The sequence below is a fragment of the Scyliorhinus torazame genome, chromosome 1, assembly GCF_047496885.1.
Source record: "Scyliorhinus torazame isolate Kashiwa2021f chromosome 1, sScyTor2.1, whole genome shotgun sequence".
NCBI lineage: Eukaryota > Metazoa > Chordata > Chondrichthyes > Carcharhiniformes > Scyliorhinidae > Scyliorhinus > Scyliorhinus torazame.
Genome location: NC_092707.1, coordinates 246,525,759 through 246,537,947, shown reverse-complemented (window position 1 = coordinate 246,537,947; position 12,189 = coordinate 246,525,759). Strand labels below are relative to the sequence as shown.

General features: G+C 47.8%; 1 non-coding gene and 1 pseudogene across 1 annotated transcript; both read left to right on the top strand.

Moving 5' to 3' along the window:
- Nucleotides 1-5,373: 5,373 nt before the first annotated feature.
- Nucleotides 5,374-5,486, top strand: LOC140430333 (U5 spliceosomal RNA). The gene has a single exon (XR_011949381.1). It is a non-coding gene; the product is annotated as a U5 spliceosomal RNA (small nuclear RNA).
- A 1,324-nt stretch (nucleotides 5,487-6,810) lies between these two features.
- LOC140430488 (U5 spliceosomal RNA) lies at nucleotides 6,811-6,953 on the top strand (annotated as a pseudogene).
- Nucleotides 6,954-12,189: the final 5,236 nt, after the last annotated feature.

Here is a 12,189-nt window from a genome sequence, read left to right as displayed (position 1 = left end):
ACCAAGTGTCACTCTATGTTGATCTGTGGTGTTGCAACGAAAATTCTGGATTGTGCCTCGCGCTTTGGTCGGAGAAACGGCAGGAATCCCCGTCTTAAGTCGCATACAGAGAGACAAACATCTCCGGTGGTTTGGTGCCACATTTTGTTTCAAAATGCTCCTTGGTTTCTATGTTAAATATGCGATATACTAATCGCTGTTGTTGTAGAGATGCTATCAAAGAAACTCTCTATCTGGGCGAGACGGAGGAGACACTTTAAAGTGTCTTTCATGGGAGATGGTGACCTCCTGGTCCTGAATTTGTCATACAGGCACCTAGGGGGGACGCAGAGGGCAGCAGCCCCATGCAATTGTCCTACAGGTATGATGTTCTCTCAGCTTCTTTGAATGGGAGTGTGGGCTGCATGGTGGATGAGCTGACTGGCCATGGCATTGTGATACAGGAAGCCATTCAAGTTGAAGGAGCATAAAAGAATATAGTGGTAGAAGAATGGATTTGGACGGGTCAGGCTCAGTGGGTAGAGCCTGAAATTATGATGATGGTGGATAAGCGGGAGGTGGTGGGGAGAGACCCTCTGTTAGGATAGTTACATGGAACGTGAGGGGGTTGGCAGGCCCAGTGTAGAGGTCGAGGGTGCTTGCACATTTGAAAAGTTTGAAAGCAAATGTGGCAATGTTGCAGGAGACTCACTTGAGGATGAAGGAACAGGGGAGGCTTAGATAGGGCTGAGTTAGCCAGTTGTTCCAGTCAGGCTTCGATAGTAGGGCGTGCTGGTTCTGGTGAATAAAAGAGTGAGGTTCCAACTGGAGAACGCTGTGGCAGATCAGGGAGGTAGATACATGATAGTGAAAGGGGCATTGGAAGGGAGGTTGGTGGCATTGGTAAGCGTGTATGGTCCCAACCAGGGTGATGCAGCGTTTGTAAAGAAGGTATGTGGGGCCATCCCTGACTTGGATTTACATGAATTGATAGTGGGTGGAGCCTGGAATATGGTGCAGGAGCCAAAATTGGATAGGTCATGACTGCGATTGCTTACTCAGTCGGGTGGGGTGAAGGCATTGGCTGGGCTAATGGTGGAAATGGGAAGAGTGGATCCTTGGAGGTTCTTCCACCAGTGGGAGCGGAAGTATTCTTTCTTCTCTTCAGTTCATAAGGCCTATTCGCAGATAGTTTGTTTGTGGTGTGTAAGTCGGTATTGGACACGGTCAAGAGGTTGGAATATTCGGCAATTGTGATATCGGACCATGCATCACACTGTGTTGATATGGTGTTGGAGAAGGGAATAGTGCAGAGGCGGGGGTGAAGATTGGATGTGGGGCTGTTGGGGGACCGAGGGTTTCGTGATAAGATTGAAAAAGTGATTGTGGAATATGTGAGGTTTAATTGTACGAGTGAGGTCTCGCAGCCGGTGGTATGGGAAGCTTTGAAGGCAGTGGTGAGGGGGGAGGTGATATTGTTTAAGGCAAAGATGGATAAGGAGGAGAGAGTGGAACAACAAAGGTTAATAGTTGAGATATTGGAAGTGGATAGGAGGTATGCAGAGGATGTGGCTCCAACACTGTTGGAAAAGAGGAAGGAGTTGCAGGCGAGTTTTGACTGGCAGTCTACGAGGAAGACGATGCGCCAATTGAGGTGGGCGAGGGGGACGGTCCACGAGTATGGAGAGAAGGCAGGACGCATGCTGACAGGTCAACTTCGGAGGGAGGTGGTGGCGAGGGAAATTGATTAGGTGCAGGATAAGAAATGTGATTTACGATGTCCTTTCTGATGGAACCTGCACCATGTTTGTTGAATGCTTGTTCGTTAGTGCTATCGTTCAGTGCTGTGTGTAAACTCGGAAAGTTTTTCACGGCCCCACGTCACCACCCCTTTTGACGCCCAATAGCTGTTAATGGAACAAGTTTGTCCCAGACAATAGTTCAGAGGAACTAGTCTGTCGACAGAACCCGACTCATAGTTGCTCTCCTAATTCGAGAGGCAGCCCCCCACGACGACCACATTCTTACCCATTCTTGCAGGTTGCTCAGGCAGTGGAGAAACGGCATTGGTCCTTGCCCTGCCTGAGGACCCTCCTCTGGTCAGCTACGCTCGGGTAGAGCACATACGGCATTGATCACCGTTCTACCCGGGGATTCCATCCAAATCTTACCCGCTGCGGCCCATACGCACCCCATTTTGGCTCGATTACATTCAAAATTCTTTTGTTTGGTTTCAGCAACCCTTAGGATTGCTTCCCTATGCTATTTACATCCTCAAACACTAGGATGGTAAATGACACAGGCTGCGAGACGGCTAGCAGCATGGCAGTATTTTCTCAGATGTCTTGTCCGAATATTCGGTAAAAAAAAAAATGAGGGAGTCACACACGGTGACCAACTATAAAGGGAAATTGGCACTAAAAGACAGATATGCTAACATACAAAGATGTTAAACAAGTTAGTAACAGAAACTATGCTTGATTCACAGAATTCCTGAAGGACCAGGAAGAAAGATGAGACGAAAAGGAAGAGAAGAGAAGAAAGAATAGAACAATGAAGTCGTCATACGTGTTTTTTGTCGTTATTGTAATTTGTATCCAGTTCTGCGCGAATACGAACCCCCTGACCCCAACACCCCCCGGCCGTCAATGATTCACTTCCCCAAGGCACCCAGAGCCCAGTGACAAGTAACAACACACCATCATGGTGTGATACGTTTATAACATGGTACTCCCTTTCATACGTAATTGAATCCCTTTTAGTATTGGCGATATGCTGCAGCATCGTGCAGACTATCCGCATGAGAAAATGGCGAAGGAGAGCCCACCGCTCTCGCACCCCGGTATACAGGATGAGATCCCCTATTTTCGGTTTTCACCAGGCCCCCGAACCCCTTGATCTACAATAAAGGACATTCGTTTGCGTCATTTTGTGAATAAAGACAACTGAGAGAATGTAAACCTCTGTGCTTGACTGCCAAGCCAGAGAAACTTGTGTTGCTGCTGTTTGTATATTTAAAGTGTTGTAGATTACTTTTGATTGTTTGAGTGAGGATAGTTTATTGAGGATAGTTAGAGGTACCATTTTTTAAATGTTGTAATGCAAGTCCCTGTTGTGACATAGCGTCACTTAGAATTGTTAGTTAAACATTTTCATACATAGTTAGGGTCAGTGTAGAGGCCATGGAAGAATGCTCGCTGGGTCAGGAAGTGAAGACGACACAGTTATGTGATCCTTCACACTTCGCGTTAGGGATCACAAGGTGGGTGTATAGCCACCTGGATTGGCCACTTCCCGACTTAAAATGGAGGTCCGCAAAGAATGCAGGGAAATTCAGCCAAGCCAGGAAAAACTAGCAGGTGCAAAGTTTCCTGTGTATTAGAACTTGCAGAAACCCAGACAGCACTGAAACTCACAGCCATCTGCATACTAATGAGCGATCCCCGGGAACAATTGAAGCATGTAAGGTGAATAAGGCCAGGTCAGACTCCTCGGCACCAGGAGGAGCCAAGACAAAGGAAGGCCACAGAGGTTAGGACACTTAGGGACCGCCCAGCGATCAGGGAACAGCTCCAGTATTGGAGAAATCTATCCAAGTGATCGGAACCTTGTCCAATCACTTGGAGCCAGATACGGGGTCCACCCCAAACGGCGCGAAGCCCCTGAGGACTATAAAGTAGAGCCCCCAAGTTCAATTTGTCCTTCTTGGCAGGGTCACTCAACAGCTCGAAACAACTCTTGACAGTGACCTGCCTAGAAGCCGCATCAACCAAGTAAGTCTCCAGTCAACGCACGCTATGAGATAGGTGCTACTAGCTACCAGTCTATGCCAGCTTTTGAATCCTGCAGACTCAGAATTGAACGAAAGGCCATTTGTTCCCCCGACCTGGTGGGCCAGTTCCAAGCTAAGTGTAGGCCTTTTAGTGTTAGAGATCGTCTAGTAAGTAGAGTTGTATGCATGAGTAGTGATTGACTGTGTGTAATAAATGTGTTTTGATTTGAAACTTACTAACTGGTGTATTGAGTTATTGATCAGCGCTTGAACTTGAACCTCGTGGCGGTATCATAAAGATACCTGGCGACTCTAGAGCAAAGGTTATAGAAACAGAGCAAATTAAGTAAAGACACAACGAGCAACGAATTAAGAGCCAACCAAAGTTAGAAACAAGATTTCCAACCTTGCTTTACTATCCCTCTCAAGGTTGAGGTTGTTCACTATATGAGACTTTGGGCTTCCATTGCCTATCTTGTCATAGGAACATAGGAACAGGAGGAGGCCATTCAGTCCCTTGGGCCTGTCCCACCATTTAATGAGATCATCGCTGATCTGTGGCCAAACTCCATGGCCGGGATTGTTAAAAGGGCGGCTAAGTGTTGACGGCGGTGTACCTGCTGATGTGTTTCACGCCGGTGCCATCGCGCCTCTTGGCCCAGCGACTCCATGGCCCACATGGGGCCAGCACGGCGCCGGAGTAGTCCACGCAGCTCCGGCTGCTGATATGCTGCCCTGCATATCATATCCACATGGTGGGCCCACACAGCGGGCTGGCGTGGAAGAAGGTAGGCCACCACCAGATGGGTCATGACCCCTGATCGCGGGTCTGGCCGTCGTGAAGGCCCCCCGGAGAAGCATGCCGGCGGGAAGTCGGCTGGTCGACCGCGGAGAATCGCCGCAGGGGCCTCTTTCAACGCCCCCGACTGGCGCCGCATCGACTGTGCGCTCGCGACTAGCGTCAATTCTCCAATCACCGGAGGTTCACGCCCTGGCGTCGGACCTGATCGCGGGTCTGACGCCCCATTAAACGCCCGTGCGCCGAACGCGATTTCGGAGCGGAGGTTCAGAGAATCCCGGCCCATATACCTGCCTTGGGTCCATATCCCTTAATATCTTTGCTCAGCACAAGTCTATCTACCTCAGATTTAAAATCAACAACTTTTCTAGATTCGACCGCTGTTTGTGGGGGAGAGGTCTAAACCTCGACCACCTTTTGTGTAAAGAAGTGCTTCATAGAGTCTCTCCTGAATGGTTTAGTCCTAACTTTTCGACTTGTCTTGGGAGATTGAATTGCAAAATCATTTGGGAAGTACAAAGAGTTTGAGAAAAGCAATGAAAACCTCCTGAGCAGCAGAGTGCCCACAATCTTGCAGCTCCTCTTCTCCGGGAAGTGCCAGATAGGCCCCGCCCACTCATTTACATAACTTAAATTCTGTACGAAAGCTCAAGACTTATTCCTCTTTCTGTAAACATTAACGGGTTGTAGTTAAATATGAAAATCTATATCAATTCAATGGTTCATTCTACGGTGCGGATGTTGAGTGGCAGTGTGTGAAGTCAGTGTGATGTTAAAGAGCTCCATACGAGGTGGGTAGTGAGTAAGTTTGATGTAAATGTCAGTACTCTGGTTTCTCTTCAAATCGTATAAATCTTTCGCCTTTTACTAAAGATTTCCGTGGAGAGGAACACTCAGGGTTTTAATTAATTTTTTGTGGCCCTGCTTCTGTGGGGCTGATTTAAAGTTAAAAAACAGATTGACCTTGTTTTCGTTGGCCCCGTTTACATTACTTTGTGATTATACTGGAACATGTGCATTAGAGGCTGCACTTTAAGTCTCCTACTAGAGGTGTAATGCCTCTTCACAAATATTTTTAAAAAAAATGTCTGATTCCTTTTTTTCCCCAATGAAGGGGCAATTCAGCGTGGCCAATTCACCACCCTGCACATCTTTGGGTTGTGGGGGTCAAACACCAGGAGAAACTGACCCAAAATGTCACATCATCATCATAGACTCCCGACAGTGCTGAAGGAGGCTATTTGGCCCATCTCAGTCCCCACCTACCCTTCAAAAGACTGACCCTAAGATATACAATATATTATAATTATATGCTAATCATTTGGCCTAAATGTATTTCCAAATTTGCAGATGTTAAAAAGTGGGTGGGAGGGTGAACTGTGAGGACGATGCAGAACATTTCAGTGGGATTTGGACGGGCTGGGTGTGTGGGCATTTGTTTGGTAGATGCAGTTAAATGTGAGGTGATCCGCTTTGGTCTGAAAAATAAAAGGCAAATTATTATTTGAATGGGTGTAAATTGAGAGAATAAGAAGCTCAGCGATACCTTGGAAACTACAAACAAGCACCAAGATCTAGCTTGGCTGGTGGTGACAAGAACTCTTCCCCCCTCACATTCTTAATGTGCACTCGAAGGCTCTGCGCTGTTGCGTGCTGCCCTCGGAGTGGCTGTGGGGGAAATGAGACGGTCATCTACCTCCTTCTGGAATGTGCCTTTGCAAATAAGGTCTGGAGAGAGATGCAGTGGTATTTGTCAAGGTTCAGCCCGAGCAGCTCTGTGACACAGGACTCAGTGCACTACGGACTGTTTCCAGCGACACACACCGAGACAAACATCAACTGCTGCTGGAAGGTCATCAACTCGGTGAAAGACGCTCTTTGGTCTGCCCAAAACTTGCTGAACTTCCAGTACAAAGAGCTGTTTTCGACCAAGTGCTGCAGACTGGCACATTCCAAGGTCCAGGACTACGTGCTGAGGGACGCGCTCACGCTTGGGGCAGCTGCCGCCAAAGGCGCAATGGGGAAAGACCACTGTGTAAGGTCTTACCAGCAAATGTACACCGAGGGGCGGGTAACAGTGTAAACCCCCCTCGATCTGGGTCATTAACACTCCAATGTATAAAAGAAACATGACAATGCAAATATTTAAGAAGGAATTGTAACGTAAAGAGCGATATCTGTGTAATGTTATCAAAATTGAATGGAAGAAAGCAAGGGAATGTGTAACTCTGATGGAAATGTACAGTCAAGACAATTCAAAATGCTCTGTAATGTTTATGATAGATTTTATGAAGAAAGTATATTTTTTGAAAAAAAAATCTTTTGCCTTTTACTAAAGATTTCCGTGGAGAGGAACACTCAGAGTTTTAATTAATTTTTTGATGCCCTACTTCTGGTGGGGCCTGTTTTAACTCTAAAAACAGAAATGTTGTCAGACTCGGTGAGTGGTGTGTAGTTTTGGAAATCTTTAGTTTGATGTGGCAGAAGTAATACAATTCTGGTGGCATTTCTGCTGTACATATTCTTCATTCTAATACTTCCGCCAATTATTTGAATTGACATAAGCACAGTGGCTAGCACTGCAGATTCACGGCACCAAGGTCCCAGGTTTGATCCTGCCTCTGGGTCACTGTCCGCGTGGAGTTTGCACATTCTCTCTGTGTTTGTGTGGATTTCGCCCCCACAACCCAAAGATGTGCAGGGTCTGTGGATTGGCTACGCTAAATTGCCCCTTAATTGGAAAAATGAATTGGGTACTCTAAATTTTTAAAAAAAAAATTGACAGATGAACTTTGCATGTCAAATCTTTCACAGATTTTAATGGGCTCTCTTGCGTTACACAAAGTCTTTAATGCTAACACCAAGTGTCACTCTATGTTGATCTGTGGTGTTGCAACGAAAATTCTGGATTGTGCCTCGCGCTTTGGTCGGAGAAACGGCAGGAATCCCCGTCTTAAGTCGCATACAGAGAGACAAACATCTCCGGTAGTTTGGTGCCACATTTTGTTTTAAAATGCTCCTTGGTTTCTATGTTAAATATGCGATATACTAATCGCTGTTGTTGTAGAGATGCTATCAAAGAAACTCTCTATCTGGGCGAGACGGAGGAGACACTTTAAAGTGTCTTTCATGGGAGATGGTGACCTCCTGGTCCTGAATTTGTCATACAGGCACCTAGGGGGGACGCAGAGGGCAGCAGCCCCATGCAATTGTCCTACAGGTATGAAGTTCTCTCAGCTTCTTTGAATGGGAGTGTGGGCTGCATGGTGGATGAGCTGACTGGCCATGGCATTGTGATACAGGAAGCCATTCAAGTTGAAGGAGCATAAAAGAATATAGTGGTAGAAGAATGGATTTGGACGGGTCAGGCTCAGTGGGTAGGGCCTGAAATTGTGATGAAGGTGGATAAGCGGGAGGGGGTGGGGAGAGACCCTCTGTTAGGATAGTTACATGGAACGTGAGGGGGTTGGCAGGCCCAGTGTAGAGGTCGAGGGTGCTTGCACATTTGAAAAGTTTGAAAGCAAATGTGGCAATGTTGCAGGAGACTCACTTGAGGATGAAGGAACAGGGGAGGCTTAGATAGGGCTGAGTTAGCCAGTTGTTCCAGTCAGGCTTCGATAGTAGGGCGTGCTGGTTCTGGTGAATAAAAGAGTGAGGTGCCAACTGGAGAATGCTGTGGCAGATCAGGGAGGTAGATACATGATAGTGAAAGGGGCATTGGAAGGGAGGTTGGTGGCATTGGTAAGCGTGTATGGTCCCAACCAGGATGATGCAGCGTTTGTAAAGAAGGTATGTGGGGCCATCCCTGACTTGGATTTAAATGAATTGATAGTGGGTGGAGCCTGGAATATGGTGCAGGAGCCAAAATTGGATAGGTCATGACTGCGATTGCTTACTCAGTCGGGTGGGGTGAAGGCATTGGCTGGGCTAATGGTGGAAATGGGAAGAGTGGATCCTTGGAGGTTCTTCCACCAGTGGGAGCGGAAGTATTCTTTCTTCTCTTCAGTTCATAAGGCCTATTCGCAGATAGTTTGTTTGTGGCGTGTAAGTCGGTATTGGACACGGTCAAGAGGTTGGAATATTCGGCAATTGTGATATCGGACCATGCATCACACTGTGTTGATATGGTGTTGGAGAAGGGAATAGTGCAGAGGCGGGGGTGAAGATTGGATGTGGGGTTGTTGGGGGACCGAGGGTTTCGTGATAAGATTGAAAAAGTGATTGTGGAATATGTGAGGTTTAATTGTACGAGTGAGGTCTCGCAGCCGGTGGTATGGGAAGCTTTGAAGGCAGTGGTGAGGGGGGAGGTGATATTGTTTAAGGCAAAGATGGATAAGGAGGAGAGAGTGGAACAACAAAGGTTAATAGTTGAGATATTGGAAGTGGATAGGAGGTATGCAGAGGATGTGGCTCCAACACTGTTGGAAAAGAGGAAGGAGTTGCAGGCGAGTTTTGACTGGCAGTCTACGAGGAAGACGATGCGCCAATTGAGGTGGGCGAGGGGGACGGTCCACGAGTATGGAGAGAAGGCAGGACGCATGCTGACAGGTCAACTTCGGAGGGAGGTGGTAGCGAGGGAAATTGATTAGGTGCAGGATAAGAAATGTGATTTACGATGTCCTTTCTGATGGAACCTGCACCATGTTTTTTTTTTAAATAATATTTTATTGAAAGTTTTTGGTCAACCAACACAGTACATTGTGCATCCTTTACACAACATTGTAACAATACAGATAATAATGCCCTTTTTAAGTTTAAACAAAAACAACAACAAATAAATAAATATTAAATAACAAAAAAATAAAAACTAGCCCTAATTGGCAACTGCCTTGTCTCAGGCCACCCCCCCCCATCCCCCCCCATCCCTCCCCCCCCCCCAAGTCCTGGGCCGCTGCTGCTGCCTTCTTTGTTCTCCCCTATCTATCTTTCCGCAAGATATTCGACGAACGGTTGCCACCGCCTAGTAAACCCTTGAGCCGACCCCCTTAGGACGAACTTAATCCGCTCTAACTTTATGAACCCCGCCATATCATTTATCCAGGTCTCCACCCCCGGGGGCTTGGCTTCTTTCCACATTAGCAATATTCTGCGCCGGGCTACTAGGGACGCAAAGGCCAAAACATCGGCCTCTTTCGCCTCCTGCACTCCCGGCTCTTGTGCAACCCCAAATATAGCCAACCCCCAGCTTTGTTCGACCCGGACTCCTACTACTTTCGAAAGCACCTTTGTCACCCCCATCCAAAACCCCTGGAGTGCCGGGCATGACCAAAACATATGGGTATGATTCGCTGGGCTTCTCGAGCACCTCGCACACCTATCCTCCACCCCAAAACATTTACTGAGCCGTGTTCCAGTCATATGTGCCCTGTGTAATACCTTAAACTGAATCAGGCTTAGCCTGGCGCACGAGGACGACGAGTTTACCCTGTTTAGGGCATCTGGCCACATCCCCTCCTCAATCTCCTCCCCTAGCTCTTCTTCCCATTTCCCTTTTAGTTCGTCCATCATAGTCTCCCCTTCGTCTCTCATTTCCCTAGATATATCCGACACCTTACCGTCCCCCACCCATTTCTTTGAGATGACTCTGTCCTGCACCTCTTGTGTCGGGAGCTGCGGGAATTCCCTCACCTGTTGCCTCGCAAAATCCCTCAATTGCATGTACCTGAATGCATTCCCTTGGGGCAACCCATATTTCTCGGTCAGCGCTCCCAGACTCGCAAACTTCCCATCCACAAATAGATCTTTCAATTGCGTTATACCTGCTCTTTGCCACATTCCATATCCCCCATCCATTCCCCCCGGGGCAAACCTATGGTTGTTTCTTATCGGGGACCCCCCCAGTGCTCCGGTCTTTCCCCTATGTCGTCTCCACTGTCCCCAAATCTTCAGTGTAGCTACCACCACCGGACTCGTGGTATAGTTCCTTGGTGAGAACGGCAATGGGGCTGTCATCATAGCCTGCAGGCTGGTCCCCCTACAGGACGCCCTCTCTAATCTCTTCCACGCCGCTCCTTCCTCCTCTCCCATCCACTTACTCACCATTGAAATATTAGCGGCCCAATAATACTCACTTAGGCTCGGTAGTGCCAGCCCCCCCCTATCCCTACTACGCTGTAAGAATCCCTTCCTCACTCTCGGAGTCTTCCCGGCCCAAACAAAACCCATGATACTCTTTTCTATCCTTTTGAAAAAAGCCTTCGTGATCACCACCGGGAGACACTGAAACACAAAGAGGAATCTCGGGAGGACCACCATCTTAACCGCCTGCACCCTCCCTGCCATTGACAATGCTACCATATCCCATCTCTTGAAATCTTCCTCCATCTGTTCCACCAACCGCGTCAAATTTAGCCTGTGCAATGTGCCCCAATTCTTAGCTATCTGGATCCCCAGGTAACGAAAGTCTCTTGTTACCTTCCTCAACGGTAGGTCTTCTATTTCTCTACTCTGCTCCCCTGGATGCACCACAAACAGCTCACTCTTCCCCATGTTCAATTTATACCCTGAAAAATCCCCAAACTCCCCAAGTATCCGCATTATTTCTGGCATCCCCTCCGCTGGATCCGCCACATATCGTAGCAGATCATCCGCATATAAAGATACCCGGTGTTCTTCTCCTCCCCTAAGTATTCCCCTCCATCCCTTGGAACCTCTCAGCGCTATCGCCAGGGGCTCAATCGCCAGTGCAAACAGTAATGGGGACAGAGGGCATCCCTGCCTTGTCCCTCTATGGAGCCGAAAATATGCCGATCCCCGTCCATTCGTGACCACACTCGCCACTGGGGCCCTATACAACAGCTGCACCCATCTAACATACCCCTCTCCGAACCCAAATCTCCTCAACACCTCCCACAGATAATCCCACTCCACTCTATCAAATGCTTTCTCGGCATCCATCGCCACTACTATCTCCGTTTCACCCTCTGGTGGGGCCATCATCATTACCCCTAACAACCTCCGTATGTTCGTGTTCAGCTGTCTCCCCTTCACAAACCCAGTTTGGTCCTCACGAACCACCCCCGGGACACATTCCTCAGTCCCCACCTACCCTTCAAAAGACTGACCCTAAGATATACAATATATTATAATTATATCCTAATCATTTGGCCTAAATGTATTTCCAAATTTGCAGATGTTAAAAAGTGGGTGGGAGGGTGAACTGTGAGGACGATGCAGAACATTTCAGTGGGATTTGGACGGGCTGGGTGTGTGGGCATTTGTTTGGTAGATGCAGTTAAATGTGAGGTGATCCGCTTTGGTCGGAAAAATAAAATGCAGATTATTATTTGAATGGGTGTAAATTGAGAGAATAAGAAGCTCAGCGATACCTTAGAAACTACAAACAAACCAAGACCTAGCTTGGCTGGTGGTGACAAGAACTCTTCCCCCCTCACATTCTTAATGTGCACTCGAAGGCTCTGCGCTGTTGCGTGCTGCCCTCGGAGTGGCTGTGGGGGAAATGAGACGGTCACCTACCTCCTTCTGGAATGTGCCTTTGCAAATAAGGTCTGGAGAGAGATGCAGTGGTATTTGTCAAGGTTCAGCCCGAGCAGCTCTGTGACACAGGACCCAGTGCACTACGGACTGTTTCCAGGGACACACACCGAGACAAACATCAACTGCTGCTGGAAGGTCATCA